General features: G+C 44.1%; 1 protein-coding gene across 2 annotated transcripts in view; it reads right to left on the reverse strand.

Annotated features, from left to right (window-relative positions):
* The window catches only part of LOC144767764 (uncharacterized), a 144,324-nt gene that overhangs the window by 63,449 nt on the left and 62,738 nt on the right, over positions 1–18,137 (reverse strand). The gene's annotated exons all lie outside the window — the stretch shown is intronic.

Below are 18,137 nucleotides of genomic sequence, written 5' to 3' on the forward strand. Positions count from 1 at the left end.
TCCTGAAACTCTCAAATGGAGCATTCCCTTTGGTGAACTACTCAGGGCAAAAAGAAACTGCAGTACAGACCAGGGTTATGAACAAACCAGCCGTGAAATGATGGCAAGATTTAAAGACAGAGGTTACCCTACATGGGTCATCAAAAGAGCCAAAGCACGTGCTGATGGTATTCACAGAGCAGACACATTACAAGATAGAGACAATGAAACGGAGACTGTCAGTGAGGAGGATCAAACACGTCTAATTCTCACTTACAAAACTGAGTCTAAGCAAATTCGTAAAATAGTATCCCAAAATTGGAACATCCTCACTGCTGACAGAGTGATCGGTAAGGATTTATCCAATGCGCCTCTTATCACGTATAGAAAAGGCAAGTCTCTACGTGACATGTTGGTAAAAAGTGACATTACTGTTTACCCCAAAACCCAGAATTTGGGTCTATTGGGTTTCTTTCCATGCGGCCACTGCAAGGCCTGCAGGCACAGCATTCACAAAAAATCTGTCACATACAATGGGACAACGAAAAAGCTGACTCAATTTCTGACCTGCAGTACAGATTTTGTCATATATGTTATTGTCTGCCCCTGTGGGCTCTGGTATATAGGGAGTAGTACCAAACAAGCAAAACATCGAGTACTTGAACACTATCGTGCCATTGCCAACAAGAACGAAAAATACCCTGTGGCAAGACATTTTGCTGAAATACATTTTTCCAACCCAGCTGAAATGAGCTTCCTTATATTGGAACAAATTGAGAGAAGCCCTCGGGGGGGAGATAGGACCCTGAAATTGAGACAAAAGGAGTCTAAATATATTATTGAATTCCAAACTAAGACGCCGGGGGGCCTTAACCAGGATGAGGAGCTAGCAGTTCATCTGAAAGTATAGCAATTTTTACATTGTGTTAGCTTCTCTCTCATGCTATCTGTAACATTATGCCTCTTCCTCCGATCAAGTATGCACTGTTTATTTATTTAAGATGTTTTTAGTGAGAATTTTGAAAATGTTGAGCACTGAATTGTGGCATTTTATGTCTCTTTCTTACAGATTTGGTTCCACAAAGAATTTGACAGCAATTAACTTTTTTCACTCGTCTTGCTATACAATGGACGTTCACTTTTGGGAGCACTTTATTTCTTCTCTTCACTTGACATCTAGACAGTTTCAGATAAGGAAGGCCCCAATATGGGGGGCAACCATACACCTTGGACTTGGTACTTTGAAATTTCCCCTTTTGGAAAGTTCCCTCATGTGTGTTGAGGTATTTGACCGTTACAACTTACCAGACAACCTTGGCTTCCCGCCCTGTTGCCCCCGTGTATTTTACAGACATAGACTTATGGTCAGTATGTACCAAGTGCACATAACAACTATGTGCATTTTAATTTCTTGCTGAATGTTGGCTCACATCTGCCTACTAATGCAGTTATATTTACTGTGGTGACCCGGGGTCAAGATGCACCGACTGCATCTAACTACTTGTAGAAAATTATTTTGCATGTTGGGCCATATGTATTTACAACTTGCACGTACTTAGATTGCGCTGGTATACATTGTTGTAGTGTGTCACACTTCCTTTCCAGGCAATGCGCATTGGTGCTGGGTTGCGATTCAATCCCTATGATGTATTTTTCTCACGCATGGTTGTTGTAGCAACGTGTAGTTCCGTGTTGCTGTTCAACTACAATCATGGCGGTGGACGCCTCTGTTAAATTTTTTGATCACATTGAGGTGTATGTTTTCAAAGGGGCATTAATTAATTTTCTTCTGTGCAGTCAACAGAAGAGTGTATTAAGACGGGCACATACGAATTTCTGTATTTGCAACAAAGTGTGTACGATGTGAAAGAATTATTTTATATCGCTCTAAATGTGTGTTGGACAATACTTGACAGAGTACATTATGTCACTAATGCCAATATGTATGTTACGAATATGAAACTTTACATTAACGTTGTGTGTTACCAAGTCCTGTTTCTATGGCCATGAATCCTGGCATTATTTACCGGAAACTGTTCACTTTCAAACTAACGTGATCAAGGCTGTCCGCAGCCGAAACATGTTGTTAGTTTAAATAAACACCCTTGGAGACTTCAGCGGTGTTGTGTTACTTTGCGGACTGAGAGCACCGTTACTTTGGAACTTTTGAATATTTACCTTACCGGCGTGCTCGGCCGGCATTGGTGCCACTTCCCGAGGGGCCGCTGTCAGCGTTTTCTGAGCGGACTTTGAAACATATATATATATATATATTCACTGAAAAAACCATAGGTTATAGACCATATATAGTTAGGAATTAGCATTTACAAAACCTTGAAAATTCCCTGAAAAAACCATAGGTTATAGACCATATATAGTTAGGAATTAGCATTTAAAAAACCTTATTTTACTCACACAAAACCAATGAAATTCCATATATAGTTAGTTGCACTAACTATATATCGCGCACCCGCAATCCACTGCTCATGATGTCACATATTACATCATTCATGACATGGTCAGTGACATCACTGATGACATCACTGATGACATCTCAAATGACATCACTGATGACATCATCCAGTGACTGTGTGTTTCTGTAAAGTTTAAATATGTTTTACATATTGAAGAATGAGTAGATGTATAAGTGTCTGGACGAAGGATTTAGTAGGTGCATGACTGAATGTATGAGTGAGTGATTAAATGTGTCTCACTGAGTGCATGGGTTAGTGACTAAACTGTCTTAATTTGTGCATCATTATGTCTGTTGTTCTGTAAACTGCTGCATGTGTTGATCAGTAGCTATATGATTAACTATATGGGTTATTGATTGATTGTCCAAGTATTTGTATGGGAGACTGAGTGTGTGTGTGGCTGGCTGGGAGGTGTGTGACTCTGTGCAGATCAATGTGTACTTGTATCAATGATTGTATAAGAAAGTAAGTATGTGTTAGTATATGTTTGAAAATGTAAGGTGCTCTATGTTTAACTGTATAGACAAGAAAATGGAAGTGTGATTGATTCTTTACAGGACTGACTAGGTGTGTGAGTAACTCCATGGATGAGTGGCAGAGTGTGAGTGTCTGTATAGGTGTATGAGTGCATATGATAGTGTTGTAAAGATGAGTGATTGTATGTATGAATGATTGTATGGGTGAATGAGTGAATGTGTGTGTAGACGTAGGAATCAGTGAGTGCGTATGTAGTAACTAGTATTGGTGTGTCAATGGTTTCAAAAATTATACTCTGTATTTAACACTGGGTGAAACAGAGGTTATATTAAAATGTGAGGAGATGCATTGTATTGTCACATGAATGATATCATCAGTGATGTGGTCATTGATGTCAAATGAGATGTCATCAGTGATGTCATCAGTGATGTCATTTGAGATGTCATCAGTGATGTCATCAGTGATGTCACTGACCATGTCATGAATGATGTAATATGTGACATCATCAGCAGTGGATTGCGGGTGCGCGATATATAGTTAGTGCAACTAACTATATATGGAATTTCAATGGTTTTGTGTGAGTAAAATAAGGTTTTTTAAATGCTAATTCCTAACTATATATGGTCTATAACCTATGGTTTTTTCAGTGAATTTTCAAGGTTTTGTAAATGCTAATTCCTAACTATATATGGTCTATAACCTATGGTTTTTTCAGTGAATTTGAATGGTTTTTTAATAGCAAATATCATAAGCTGTCGAATGTCAAGTACGTGGTAAGTGAAAACATTTTCGTGTTTATGCACACTGATCTGCTTTGAATGGTGCCCCCCCCCCTCATTTCTATTAGGAGTACTCTCTCTTTGCAGATAGTGAAAGGTAGTTAACGCAGGCCTTTGCCCCCGTTGTAATACGTCGTGCCTGCTTCTCTCTCCATTTGATTGATTGTTATCCAAGCATTTACTGTTTTAGAATTGGTTCTCTTTGGTTCATTCTCTATTTACAAACAAACACAGAGTCGCAATACTCTGTTTAGTCTTTGCAGATAACGAAAAATCGTGTAAAAAAAAGAAAAGGAATCGAGCAAAATCAGTAGGCCACTAATGGGATCTCTTTTTGACCTCGCTAAAATAGAAACATTAGGAACAACCCCTCATGACAAATACAAAACTAGTGAGATGAACTGAACTCCACACAATGATGGCTGCAAAACAGCTCGGCTCCGCCACCCACCCCGCCCAAAATAACGATAAAGAGCGGCTGCCATGATTGGTTGCGGAATGGCCACGACGGAGCTACGAAATGGTGGTGCTCTCATGCTAACCCCAGCTTCAGGCTGAAACATCCAGAAACACTGTAGACTACCAATTCGATCAGTTCCGGTAGCGCCCCAATGTAACCCGGTAGAGAAGAACTAGCCCTCCCCTCTTTGACTGATGGTTCTTGTTGCCTGTCCCTTCTGTTGTCATTTAACAGAACTATTTAGCCTGCTGAAAGGGGTTGTGTTCCGAGCGCTGGTTGGTGGAGACATTTTGATTATATTCTGGACCTGCGTTGTCGCGTAATGCGTCATATGACGCGCCGCGTTAGCGCATCCGGAAGTCATCCGGGGTGCGACGCGCAGCGCGTAACGTAAGCATAACAAGTCATGTGACTTGTTAATAAAACTTTTCATTGGTTCATTTTACTTTTCTTATTCTAATGATGAAAGGCTTGGTCATATGACCTAAAAATTACGCTTTTTATTACTTCCGAACATTATTTTTTCTTAAATATATGTTATAATGTTCCAGGCTAATGTACTTTCCTGGAAAATTTACAACTGTCCTGCAAGTAAAATATATTCTTTTTTCAAGAAAAAGAGCGTTTCTTCGTCCCATGACGGAGCCGTTGAGCAAAAGAGGGTCGACCTGCTGTCTTAGTCGCCGATACGCCTGAATATGAGATTCTTCTCGATCACTTTATGTTGCAGGAGTAGAAAACACAACAGCCCTTGACCATTTACCTTTACTGCGTTCCTGCGTATTATACCTTTTACCCTTCATGTAATTGGTCTGCTTTATTTCACTTGCCTTTTAATGATTCTAAAACAGTGACTATTATTAAAAACTTTACCAATGTATATACTACTACCATGTTTTCTTTTAAAAACCTTTATTGTGAAAATTTCATTATACAAATACGAGCCTATAACCACGTGGGCCGGCCACGGAGCAAACTGTAATCGTATATGATGAGTAGACATTTACACTGTAGAGGAACGTAACGGGCGGGCCATTAGGTTGCAAGAACTAAGGTGTCTAACAGTTGCGGAATCGGTGGACGTACATTTTATAATTAAAATACGACAGGGCCAGTTACAATAAAATTATCTAGATATACATTTGCGGGCAAGTACCATGGGTGACGTTAATTCGAACTTTCAATAGTACAGTAATCAATAACACATCAGAACTTAATATCAATAGGGATGTCGAAATATTCAATCAATTCTCGTCCCCGCCCGCCATATGCTTCAAAACTGCATACGTATCTCGTGATTTCAAGGTTCTGCAACCAGTACACAACAAGGAGTTACGAGTCCCATTTATTCCGGCGCCATTTTGGGCGAGGACGGGCAGGTCCAGGATATAGTCAAAATGTCTCTACCAACCATCGACTATGATGATGTTCATATGCTGTATTTATTAGAGTAACACTCATCTGTCCACATGAAATTAATTTGCCACAATCTAAACATGTCATTTTAATCTTTCCAAAGTTCTAAATATTTGGGACATTTCCCTTGCCTCTGATGCTGTCAGTGCCACTTCTTTGATGAATGTACTGGCAGGTCGGGGGTTCTTCTCCAAATCTCTCTTTTATGCAGCACTATAATTAATTGGTGCCACCTCTCCATATGACGATGCATGGTATAGTTACCATAACTATATTTTTTTTCGGTTCCTCTAGAGAGTACATCGTGGCAGATGAAGCGTGTAACGTACCGGGAATTTACCTTTTTTTGCATGTACAGGAAAGGAAAAAAAAAATCGAGCGTCCGAGTTCTAAAGTGTCCCAGGGCCATTTTAGTAGACCAGGCCCAAATCCAAAGAACAAGCCGCCATTTTGAGAGTCCTGTTGCAGCCGCCTGTCGCTGTAGCATCAAGAGCAGCTGAAACTCAGCTGAATGGCAACTGAAACGGTAAAGGGGCGCCCCACTACAGCAGACGAGCCTCCACCTAGGAAGGCCCGTTCACGCCGCCTCCCCCCCCCCCTTCGGGCACCCCACGCCGTTATTCGGAGCAGCATTGTAGGATGGCCACACCAGTGCGGCAACTTGCTAGACATCACCTCGGTGGTAACCAAATCTCAGCGCCTTGTGGTGTCTTCTCTTCAGAAAATATTGTTGCGCTGCCTTTGGCCCCATTCGCACATCGGTCCGCTACTGACGCCATCTCACAGGCTAATGGGGCGCCCCACGCCGAGTTTCAGCATTGTAGGATGACCACACCAGTACAGCAACTTGCTAGACATCACCTCGGTGCCATCCGGATCTTCGCATCTCAACGCCTAGTGGTATCTTCCATACAGAAAATATTGTTGCGCTGCCTTTGGCCCCATTCGCACATCAGTCCGCTACTGACACCATCTCACAGGCCAACAGGGCGCCCCACGCCGACTTTTACCATTGTAGGATGGCCACACCAGTGCCACAACTTGCTAGACACCACCTCGGTGCCATCCGGATCTTGGCATCTCAACGCCTTGTGGTGTCTTCTATTCAGAAAATATTGTTGCGCTGCCTTTGGCCCCATTCGCACATCGGTCCGCTACTGACGCCATCTCACAGGCCAACGGGGCGCCCCACGCCGACTTTCAACATTGTAGGATGGCCACACCAGTGCGGCAACTTGCTAGACACCACCTCGGTGCCATCCGGATCTTGGCATCTCAGCGCCTTGTGGTGTCTTCTAGTCAGAAAATATTGTTGCGCTGCCTTTGGCCCCATTCGCACATCGGTCCGCTACTGACGCCATCTCACAGGCCAACAGGGCGCCCCACGCCGACTTTTACCATTGTAGGATGGCCACACCAGTGCCACAACTTGCTAGACACCACCTCGGTGCCATCCGGATCTTGGCATCTCAGCGCCTTGTGGTGTCTTCTATTCAGAAAATATTGTTGCGCTGCCTTTGGCCCCATTCGCACATCGGTCCGCTACTGACGCCATCTCACAGGCCAACGGGGCGCCCCACGCCGACTTTCAACATTGTAGGATGGCCACACCAGTGCGACAACTTGCTAGACACCACCTCGGTGCCATCCGGATCTTGGCGCGTTGTGCTGTCTTCGGCCTATTCGCACATCGGTCTGCTACTGACGCGAACTCACAGGCCAACAGGGCGCCCCACGCCGACTTTCAGCATTGTAGGATGGCCACACCAGTGCTGCAACTTGCTGGACACCACCTCGGTGCCATCCGGATCTTGGCGCGTTGTGTTGCCTTCGGCCTATTCGCACATCGGTCCGCTACTGACGCCGCCTCACGTGCCAACGTGTTTTCTCCGCATTTTATACCCTATGCCGCATAACAGGTCATGTTACTTGTTTATAAAACTTTTCATTGGTTCATTTTACTTTTGGTTTCCTAATGATGGAAGGCTTGATCATATGACCTAAAAACAACACTTTTCATTGGATGAAAACTTTTTTTTTTCCCAAACGATGAAAGCCCTACCTTGTTTCTGGATGTTTCAGACTGAAGCTGGCGTCACCATGAAAGCACCACCATCTCGTGGCTCCGTCGTAGTCATTCCGCGAGCAATCATGGCAGCCGCTCCCCACCAGAAGCCTGCAGGAGTCGGGGGCCCCCAAAACTTTTGATGAATCCTCAAGGCGGAGGGGACGCTTTCGAGAATGGGGTCCAAGACCTAGCAGACAAGCGTCCGATTTCCAAGGTGTCCCAGGGCCATTTCAGTGGACCAGGCCCAAAAAGGAAACAGCCTGCCGCCATTTTGAGAGTCCTGTGACAGCCGCCTATCGCTGCACCGCAAGAGTGGGCGCAACTCAGCTGAATTGCGGCTTTTGACACAGTGGACCAAAAGCGGACGGAATGGCAACTGAAACGGTAAAGGGGCGCCCCACTACAACAGACGAGACTCCACCTGGAGAGGCCCGTTCACGCCGCCTCCCCCGGGGCGCCCCACGCCGTTATTCGGAGCAGCATTGTAGGATACCAAAACCAGTGCGGCAACTTACTGGACATCACCTTGGTGCCATCGTTCTGCTGCCTTGGAACTATTCGCACAACAGATTGCTACTGATGACCCACCCCCCGCGACGCCCCACGCCGGATGCCGAAATCAGTGAAATCTGGACGTTGTGCTGCGTTGGGACTATTCGCACAGCCGACCGCTACTTCGTTGTTTTTCCCTAAAAATGTTTATATGTTATTACTGTTTTTGTTTTCTTGTATATATTTATAAGTTATTAAAGTTTTATAATCTTACTACTTTTTTGGAGTGCTATATATTTTTAATGTGACACATAATTGTAAAAACTTTGATGTACAAAGAGTCATCCCTGGAATCTTCCGCTTCAGGCTCGGTCCCCTCCCCAATCACAATACGGACCTTGATCTACTATAACTCCTTTGAAGAGGGGTGATTCTTTACAGCTGGGGCCATAAACTACATCTGCAGGGCTAGCTGATACCCTAGGACCGGCCTGGACAATCGGACACAGAGGAAAAGGAGTGTCAGAGGGTGCGGTAGTAAATAGGGCGAAAGGGAGGTGTCGGGCGGGCACAGGGTGTTATTCTCAGTGAAGAGCAGCGCAGATGGGGGGTGGTTTATTACCCATGCATAAGACAGAGAGCGGGGTTGACCACTGCCTGGGGGAGATGCTTGCGAGGGTGGGGAGCCATGCTAAGGATCGACAGCGTGCAGAGAGTGGGTCTGGTCAAGGCATCTAAAATGACTGCCGTGCACGACAAAAGTGTGGCATTTGAAAAAAGGCAAGATGGCGCAGACAATGTTTTTCAACACTTCCTGATTTCCTTCGAATCGAACGTTAACCGACGTTGGGGCATATTACCAAAGTTAAGCGATATTTATCCCTAACGATGCTTAGCAACGAATTTTTTACCGCTAAGCATCTTCAGAAATTATCGCAGATAAACCTTGCTATTATCAAGGTTTATCGCAAATACGATAAAAAACGACCGCAATGCATTAATATCGCTGAAAACTCAGCGATATTCATGCATTACCGAGCTAATGCTCTTAGCCATGTTATCCACCTCCCATTGGATAACATGGCTAAGAACTGCTCAGGGCAGGTGGTAGCTTTTGGAGATATTCGCGCTTATCGCGAATATTTCCAAAAGTTGGTAATAGGAGATAGCGATGTTAGCGACTGTTTCCAGTCGCTAACATCTTGGCATGCCCACTTTGCATGTCATTAGTGATAAATATCACTCACATGCAAAGTGGGGCCCAAGATGGTCGCTATCTCCTACTAGCCGTCGCTAACTGGTGTTAGCAACAGCTAGGTAATACAGAGATAATTTTATCTCCGCGAAGCGGAGCGCTGTTACAGATATATATCTTGTTTTTGAACGTTAATTTCTCAAAATCCACTGAAGCACATATATTGAGACCTAGCAAAGGCACATCGAGCTACCAGTCCCTACAATTTTGCCAAGTTTCGTGCAAATCCATTCAGCCGTTCGATTATTATTATTATATATTTTTTTGCCCCCGGGGCCCTTTTAAAACCTCCACATCAAACCTAAGAGGTCAAGGAGGATCTACTATGCCCCTACTATGCCCCCTTATGGTCATTTGCCCCTTCGCTTTGGCCTCCTCTTGTCTCTCGATCCTACCGAGAGACAAGATGGCGGCCGCTACGGACTGTTTGGAATGTTCACAGACGCCGGAGAACCAATCAGCTTCGCTTCACAAAGCTCCGTACCGCGAAAAGTCCGCGAACCGGAGCGCTGCCCGGTCCGCTGTTACAGATATATATCTTTTTTTGAACGTTAATTTCTCAAAATCCACTGAAGCACATATATTGAGACCTAGCAAAGGCACATCGGGCTACCAGTCCCTACAATTTTGCCAAGTTTCGTGCAAATCCATTCAGCCGTTCGGGCTAAAAGTGAGGCCAACCGCCCTATGGAAAACTCAATGTTAAAAACACGTTTTGGGACCCCCATTTTTTCTCGGCCCCCCCTTGACGAACCCCCCCCAAATTTTCAAGGGCTGCTCAGAAACAAAATGTGCCATTTTCCTGAAAATTTCAGCCAATTACGTCCACAAACGCCAAAGTTATTAGACATAGAATTTTCAAAAATCCCATAGAGAAAAAATCCTAACTATATATACCTACTGGCGACCGCCAGTAGGTAATATATATATATATATATATATATATCTATATATATATATATAGATATATATATATATATATATACAAACACACACACACACATAAATTTAATAAGAATCCAATTTAATTACACAAAGAAAAGTGAACAATTTAAAACATTTATTTTAATAACAATATATTAAATAATACATACATTACTCAATAAAAATAATGTAATTTTAAATACACACAAACAATGTAATAAAATAAATGTAAACAATATAAACAGGACCATAAAATTGTAGGAATAAAACATATACCATTCCCACTCCAATCTCTGCAACAGTTAGGTAAAGGTTGGAATCAAGGAGGGTAAAAGTTACTAATCCCACTCCAGTTGGTGCAACAGTATGGAAAGAGTTGGACTCAGGAGAGGTAAAATGTACTATTCCTACTCCAGTATGTGCAAAAGAAGGGAAGGCATAAGACCCAGAAGGGGTACAATTTACTATTCCCACTCCAAGAGTATGGAAAAAGTTGGACTCAGGAGAGGCAACATTTACTATCCCACTCCAGTCTGTGCAACAGTAGAGAAAGTGTTGGACTCAGGAAGGGTGACATTTAATATTCACACTAAAATCAGTCCAATAGAAGAGAAAGCGTTGGACTCAAGAGAAGTCATTCTTTCTATTTCCACTCCAGTCTGTGCAACAGTAGGGAAAGCATTAGATTCAGGAGTTGTAAAATGTACTATTCCCACTCCAGTCTGTGCAGTAGTAGGGAAAGCATTGGATGCAGGAACGGTAAAAAGTAGTATTCCCACTCAAGTCGGTGCAACTGTAGGGAAATCACTGGACTCAGGAGGGGTACATTTACTATTCACACTCCAGGATCTACAACAGAAGGGAAAGCATTGATCTCGGAAAGGGTAAGATCTACTATTCCCACTCCAGTCTGTGCAACAGTATGGAAAGCATTGGATTCAGGAGGAGTAACATTCACTATTCCCACTCCATTCTGTTCAACAGTTGGGAAAGGGCTGGACTCAGGAGTGGACTCAGGAGTGTTAAAATTTACTTTTTCCCTTTCCAGTAGGTGCAACAGTAGGGAAAGAGTTGCATACAGGAGAAGTAAAATGTACTATTCCCTCTCCAATCTGTGCAACTGTAGGGAAAGCACTTCACTTCAAACACATACCTTATTTTAATATAAGTATTAATTTCATAAAATTATAAAACTATTACTTAAAATCAAAAATATACATAAACATGTGTCTTGCAATTAAAATAATGATAATTTGTTTAAATAATTCATTTTAAATAATTAATATAAGAAATAAATGTTATTTAATAATTATTTCACACTATAGTGCCACATACCTAGCAACATTGCTAACAGCCCTGTGGCAGGGGGCTGACACGCAACTGCTGGTGCGCTGCCTTTTCTTATTTTATTTTGACTTCTGCTGACTACGAGCAGTTATTTTAAAATCACTCCGGTCCTGCTGATTGCAAGCAGCGACCTCTATTTTTAAACTTCCTACCTTCCTTCGCTGAGCACTAGCGGGGACGCTCTTCTCCTGACTACATCGCCTCCCGCGTGGTGCCTGGCCGCATGCTGTGGTTGGTCCGCCTAACGGGCTCCCCAGCGGCCGCGGGCGCCATCTTGTAACGGGTTGGACGCGAGCTAGAGCCTCGCCACACCCCCTCGCCATTCTCCTATTTTAGGTCCCCCCCCCTCGCTCCCCTGTGATTGCTAACAGCCCTGTGGCAGGGGGCTGACACGCAACTGCTGGTGCGCTGCCTTTTCTTATTTTATTTTGACTTCTGCTGACTACGAGCAGTTATTTTAAAATCACTCCGGTCCTGCTGATTGCAAGCAGCGACCTCTATTTTTAAACTTCCTACCTTCCTTCGCTGAGCACTAGCGGGGACGCTCTTCTCCTGACTACATCGCCTCCCGCGTGGTGCCTGGCCGCATGCTGTGGTTGGTCCGCCTAACGGGCTCCCCAGCGGCCGCGGGCGCCATCTTGTAACGGGTTGGCCGCGAGCTAGAGCCTCGCCACACCCCCTCGCCATTCTCCTATTTTAGGTCCCCCCCCCTCGCTCCCCTGTGATTGCTAACAGCCCTGTGGCAGGGGGCTGACACGCAACTGCTGGTGCGCTGCCTTTTCTTATTTTATTTTGACTTCTGCTGACTACGAGCAGTTATTTTAAAATCACTCCGGTCCTGCTGATTGCAAGCAGCGACCTCTATTTTTAAACGTCCTACCTTCCTCCGCTGAGCACTAGCGGGGACGCTCTTCTCCTGACTACATCGCCTCCCGCGTGGTGCCTGGCCGCCTGCTGTGGTTGGTCCGCCTAACGGGCTCCCCAGCGGCCGCGGGCGCCATCTTGTAACGGTTGGCCGCGAGCTAGAGCCTCGCCACACCCCCTCGCCATCCTCCTATTTTAACGGCCCCCATGTGTCAGCGCAGCGGGCGCGTCGTAGGCGCGCCGGAGTTGCGCCTGAGTTAAGCCCGTCTGCGCCCGTCCGCGGCCGACCGGGGCTAGGGGCGCGTCACTCTGTCCCTCACCTCACGTACACCCGTGCCTCACTTGTGCTATGTCACAATTCTGCACTCCCCCCACCTGAGTCTGTTCCCAGGTTGATCTCTTTAGGCTTGCTCACCACTCGTAACTCTTTTCCCGAAATAACAAGGCCATGCTCTACTCCTAGGCCCCCGGTCACGGAGCTCAGACCTGGCACCCACTTATTGCCTACACCGTCCCTTCCTCCCCTCTCGGTGTCCTACCTTAACACTCGGTCTCTGGTTAGCCATCAACTCGATATTTTCCATCTGCTGGAGTCTGAGCAACCAGACATCTTATTTTTGACCGAGACCTGGTTAACAGACGACTCTGCTCCCGATATTTTGGCTGCCATCCCCCCCGGTTACTATATATTACAAGCTAACCGTGCCTCCGGCAAAGTCGGAGGGGGGGTCGCCGCTGTCATCAAGCACCCGCTCCGCTTCTCCATAGTGCCTTCCACCAGCATTCCCCTGATAGACTGCCTGGTACTTAGACTGGAACTGTCAGGGTCCTCTCTTATATGCGCTCTGATCTACCGTCCCCCTCTATCAATGCCCAACTTCCCTGCTCAGTTTGGTGACCTCATTTCTCAGCTCACCATCAACAATTCTAATATTTTGGTCTTGGGTGATTTTAATTATTGGCCTTCGGACATCCACGAATCCCCTAGTTCACTGGCCTTTTCAGACCTCATGTTAGGTCTGAATTGCATTCAGCATATTCATTCACCCACGCATGTAAAAGGGCATATCCTAGATCAGGTGTGGACATCCGGTTTGGATATATCCGCCCCTCTCGTCCTGCCATGTCTATGGTCAGATCATTTTTTAATTACATTTACACTAGGGATTCTCTGGTCTACCATCAAGCCTCGAGAAACGAACTTCCTGGCCCGCAATTGGAATAGGTCAGATCTAAATGCTCTCAGCTCTATTCTTAGCTCTTCAGTCCCCTCTAACCTTGATACACCTGTCTCTATTGACACACAGTCATTAAACCTTACTCGCTGGCTTACTTCTGCTGCTGACGTAGTAGCTCCCTTATAACTCGTTAGAGCCAGACGATGCCATGACGCTCAAAGGTGGTTCACCGAAGACCTGAGAGCTCTCAAATTAGGCCTCCGCCAAGCAGAACGACGATGGCGCCGGGGATATTCCCCTGAGAATAAAGAGATATTTTCCTCTTTGCTCAAAAAATATAAAGCCGCTATAGCCCTGGCCAAATCCACGTATTTTTCAAATAAAATTATGGACTCTACAAATAAGTCAAAGGACATTTTCTCCATTGTAGAAGAACTATCCAACCCAGCCAGACTTACTTTAGGGCCACTCCCCTCCCAAACCCTGTGCGATTCCCTGAACGACTTTTTCATTGAAAAAATAGCAAAAATTAAATCCAGTATTGCTGCCCAAACTTTGTCTGTCCACCCTCTAACTACTGAGCTCTCTAAATTCTCCAATTCTCACACTCTTACCGCTATTCCTCCTATTCCACTGGTCACTTTCTCTTCGCTTTTGCACAAAATCTCTTCTGGTTCTCCCCGTGAATGCTGCCCTCCCTCGGTCTTTCGAGCAGCCTTTGTCTCCTGTCCCGAGCCCCCCCTGGCCCTTTTAAACAACTCTCTGGCCACCGGGGAAGTTCCGCGCTCCTTTAAACAGGCCGAGGTGGTTGCCATTTTAAAAAAACCTTCGGCAGATCCTTCCATCTTGAGCAATTACCGCCCTATATCCCTTCTCCCCTTCCTCAGCAAAGTCCTGGAATCACACGTCACTCACACACTTAGTTCCTTTGTTGAGGACTCGTGTGTTTTAGATCCTAAGCAGGCAGGGTTTAGACCTGCGCATTCCACGGAGGCTGTCATTCTCTCCGTGATGGACGAACTGCGCAGAGGGGCTGACGTTAACACCCGACAAGCCCTCGTCCTTCTGGATCTATCGGCCGCCTTCGACACGGTCGACCATGGGATCCTGGTCGACCGTGTCGGAGAGGCCGGCATCCGAGGGACCGCTCTCGACTGGGTTCAGTCCTTCCTGACAGAGCAACAACAAGCTGTCAGGCTGGCTCAGTTCTCCGCCACCCAGGTCGAGTTGTCCTGTGGTGTCCCCCAGGGCTCCTCATTATCCCCTCTCCTTTTTAATTTGTATTTAGCCCCGTTACTTCGTGCTCTCCGCGGGTTGAACGTTACCACGTTCAACTACGCGGATGATATTCAATTGATTTTTAACATCGATTCTTCTGAGGACTCTATCTCTACATTCCAAAATACACTCTGCTTCATCAGTAGCTGGATGAGCCAAAACCACCTGAAGCTAAACCCCGACAAGACAGAACTGATTCTTGTCGGGGGAGCCTCCAACCTCTGGCAGCCTTCCATCTGGCCTGCCAGCCTTGGAAGCCCGCCCTCTCCAGTCAACTCTGCCAAAAGCCTGGGGGTCATTATTAGTAATGACCTCTCTATGACTCCCCAGATTAGTGCAATGGTGTCTGCCAGCCACTTCCAACTAGGGAAACTCCGGAAAATCTCCCGCCTTCTTACCACCGAAGCTCTCACGTTAGCTCTTCTGGCGCTAGTGATTAGTCGACTCGACTATGCTAACGCGCTGTACGTCGGCATCCCCGAGTACCAATTGAGAAGACTCCAGCTGATACAAAACCAAGCTGCCCGTCTGATCTTCCACCAGCCAAAAGATCAGCATGTCCGCCCACTCTTAAAGAGTCTTCATTGGCTGCCGGTACCCGCTCGCTGCAAATTTAAGTTAGGTTGCACTATCTTTAAGTCCCTCTCGGGTTCAGGCCCCTCTTTCATTTCTTCCCTTCTCCATTCTTACATTCCCTCCCGCAACCTACGTTCATCTCAAATGGCCCTGTCATCCGTCCCCAGGTTCAAGAGGAAAAAACATGGGGGCCTGAGGTTTTCTCTTCTGGCTCCATCCCTCTGGAACTCCCTTCCACTTTCCCTCAGACTTGCACCTTCATACTCTGGTTTCAGATCACTTCTTAAAACTTTCCTCTTTACTATTTCATACCCTTAGATTCTGTTTCACATCCTTTTTCTCTACGCCCCAGCACAGCGCCAAGAAACCTAATGGTGTTAGCCGCGCTTTATAAATTATTTTCAAATCAAATCAAATCAAATCAAACACACATTTAGCATATATGTATAAACTAAAAAAATATAACAATTACACAATTTACATAATTAATAAGTAAATCATTTATAATGAGTCCATTATTATTTAATTAACTTCCCACCCTAGACCCCTACAAACCAAACAACATGCACCTAAAATGTATATAAATAAATGTACACAATGAATAAATCATTTATAAATAATCACTAATTAATCCATTATCTAATTAAATTCTTACCCTATACCCCTACAAACCCAAACCCAAAAACCCACACCTATACAGTACACAATTTCCATAATTACCTTAAATGAATGAATTAATAATGTATCAATTAGTATGTCATTAACTTCCTACCCTGTGCCCCGCAACCCCAACAACCTGCACCTAAAATTTAAATTAAAAATATATATTTTCACAATTTCCATAATCAATTAATAATTAACTATTTATTAATTTATCAATAATTAATAATTGATCAATTATTATTTACTAACTTCCCAACCAAGAATCCTATAAACCCAACAACCCTCACCTAAAATATAACTTAACAAATATTATTTACACAACTTACATACTTAATAAAAAAATTATATTTAATACTATAAATTGAAAAAAGTATAAATTAATTATACTTGACAAACCTCTCACCCTGAACCTCTACAAACCTCACAACCCGCTACAAAACTATAGATTACTATTTTAAATTAAATAAAAAATACAAATAACTTAAAATTACAAACTATATTTAAACACATTAACAATATTATTTAAACACATACAAAAATACAAAATTATATTTCTTACCTTAAACAAGCAATATTTTGTTAACAATATTTTTGCACACAATATTTTTGTGTCATGATATAAAAAATGCGATATTTGTGCAACTCTATATTTTTGACTCAATATTTAGTCCGAACACCTAACAGTACTGGCCGGTGCTCAATAACTCACTAGTTCTGTTGATTGCATTACACTGACGTTTACAGTAATATTTTGGGAGGAGGGGACATAAGTGGGTGCCTGCCTCCCATCAGAGCTGATTTAGGCACCGAGGACCCCGATCCTTCAGGCCAGCTTTAAAAAAAAGGCGCAATAGTGATATAACTATATTTGGGATAAAATACCCCCAGATAGGCATACTAGTTAGCAGTGAGTTATGTGATATATGCCCACATGCATCAAGCCTTTTTGCATTCGCAAACGGTGCGAATCGCAAAATTCGGCCGTTTGCGAATGCAAAAACCTTTTTGGGATGCATAATTTTTTTTTCATTTTTCGCAATTTAAGAAATCGCAATTTTTTACGATTTCCTAAATTGCAATAGCATTTAAGAAATCGCAAATTTTGCGATTTCTTAAATGCTATGCATGATTATTTTTATTTGCGAATTCGCAATATGGAAGGGGAAAATTACCATGTAGTAAACCTTTGTGGTAATTTGCGAAAAGTTTCAAAAATGCACAAAAGTGCATTTTTGAAACTTATATTTTACACACACACATGCCCTTGGGACATGTGTGTGAGTAAAATGTACTTACATTATATTTCAGGGATGCAGGGGGGGATCCTTTGGACCCCCCCCTGCACCCTTGAAATTGCATTCTCATTTTGCAATTCCTTAATTGCGAATTTCAAAATGAGAATGCCTTCCCATTGATTCCTTTGGGCCTCTAGGCCCATAGGAATCAATGTAATGCCATTCCTTAATTGCGATTCGCAAATAAGGAATCGCAAATACAGAAAATTAAGAAATCGCAAAAACTTTTGAGATTTCTTGATGCATAGGAATTTGCGATTCCTAAATTGCGATTCCTTAATTTTCGCAATTTAGGAATCGCAAATTCCTACAATGATGCATGTGGGGGATAGAGAAGCACGAGGCAGGATTCCATGTACCTTCTTATGATCAATGATATAGAGGATCCATGGTCTATACTTTTATTGTAGAGTTGGGTGGATCGTGTGTCAATATATGCGAGTGAGACAGAACTCCCTGGCCTGCCATGGCTGCCAGGGAGATGTATAGCCTCTACATTTGAAAACCCTATTGCTTCTTAATACTAGCAGCACAGTCGCTGCCCTGAGGTTTGTAAAGGTGCTGTTGGTGAGCAGGTGTCAGCTCGCACTGCTGGATCCAGCACCACTGTCA

This window comes from Lissotriton helveticus, chromosome 7, assembly GCF_964261635.1.
Source record: "Lissotriton helveticus chromosome 7, aLisHel1.1, whole genome shotgun sequence".
Classification (NCBI taxonomy): Eukaryota; Metazoa; Chordata; class Amphibia; order Caudata; family Salamandridae; genus Lissotriton; species Lissotriton helveticus.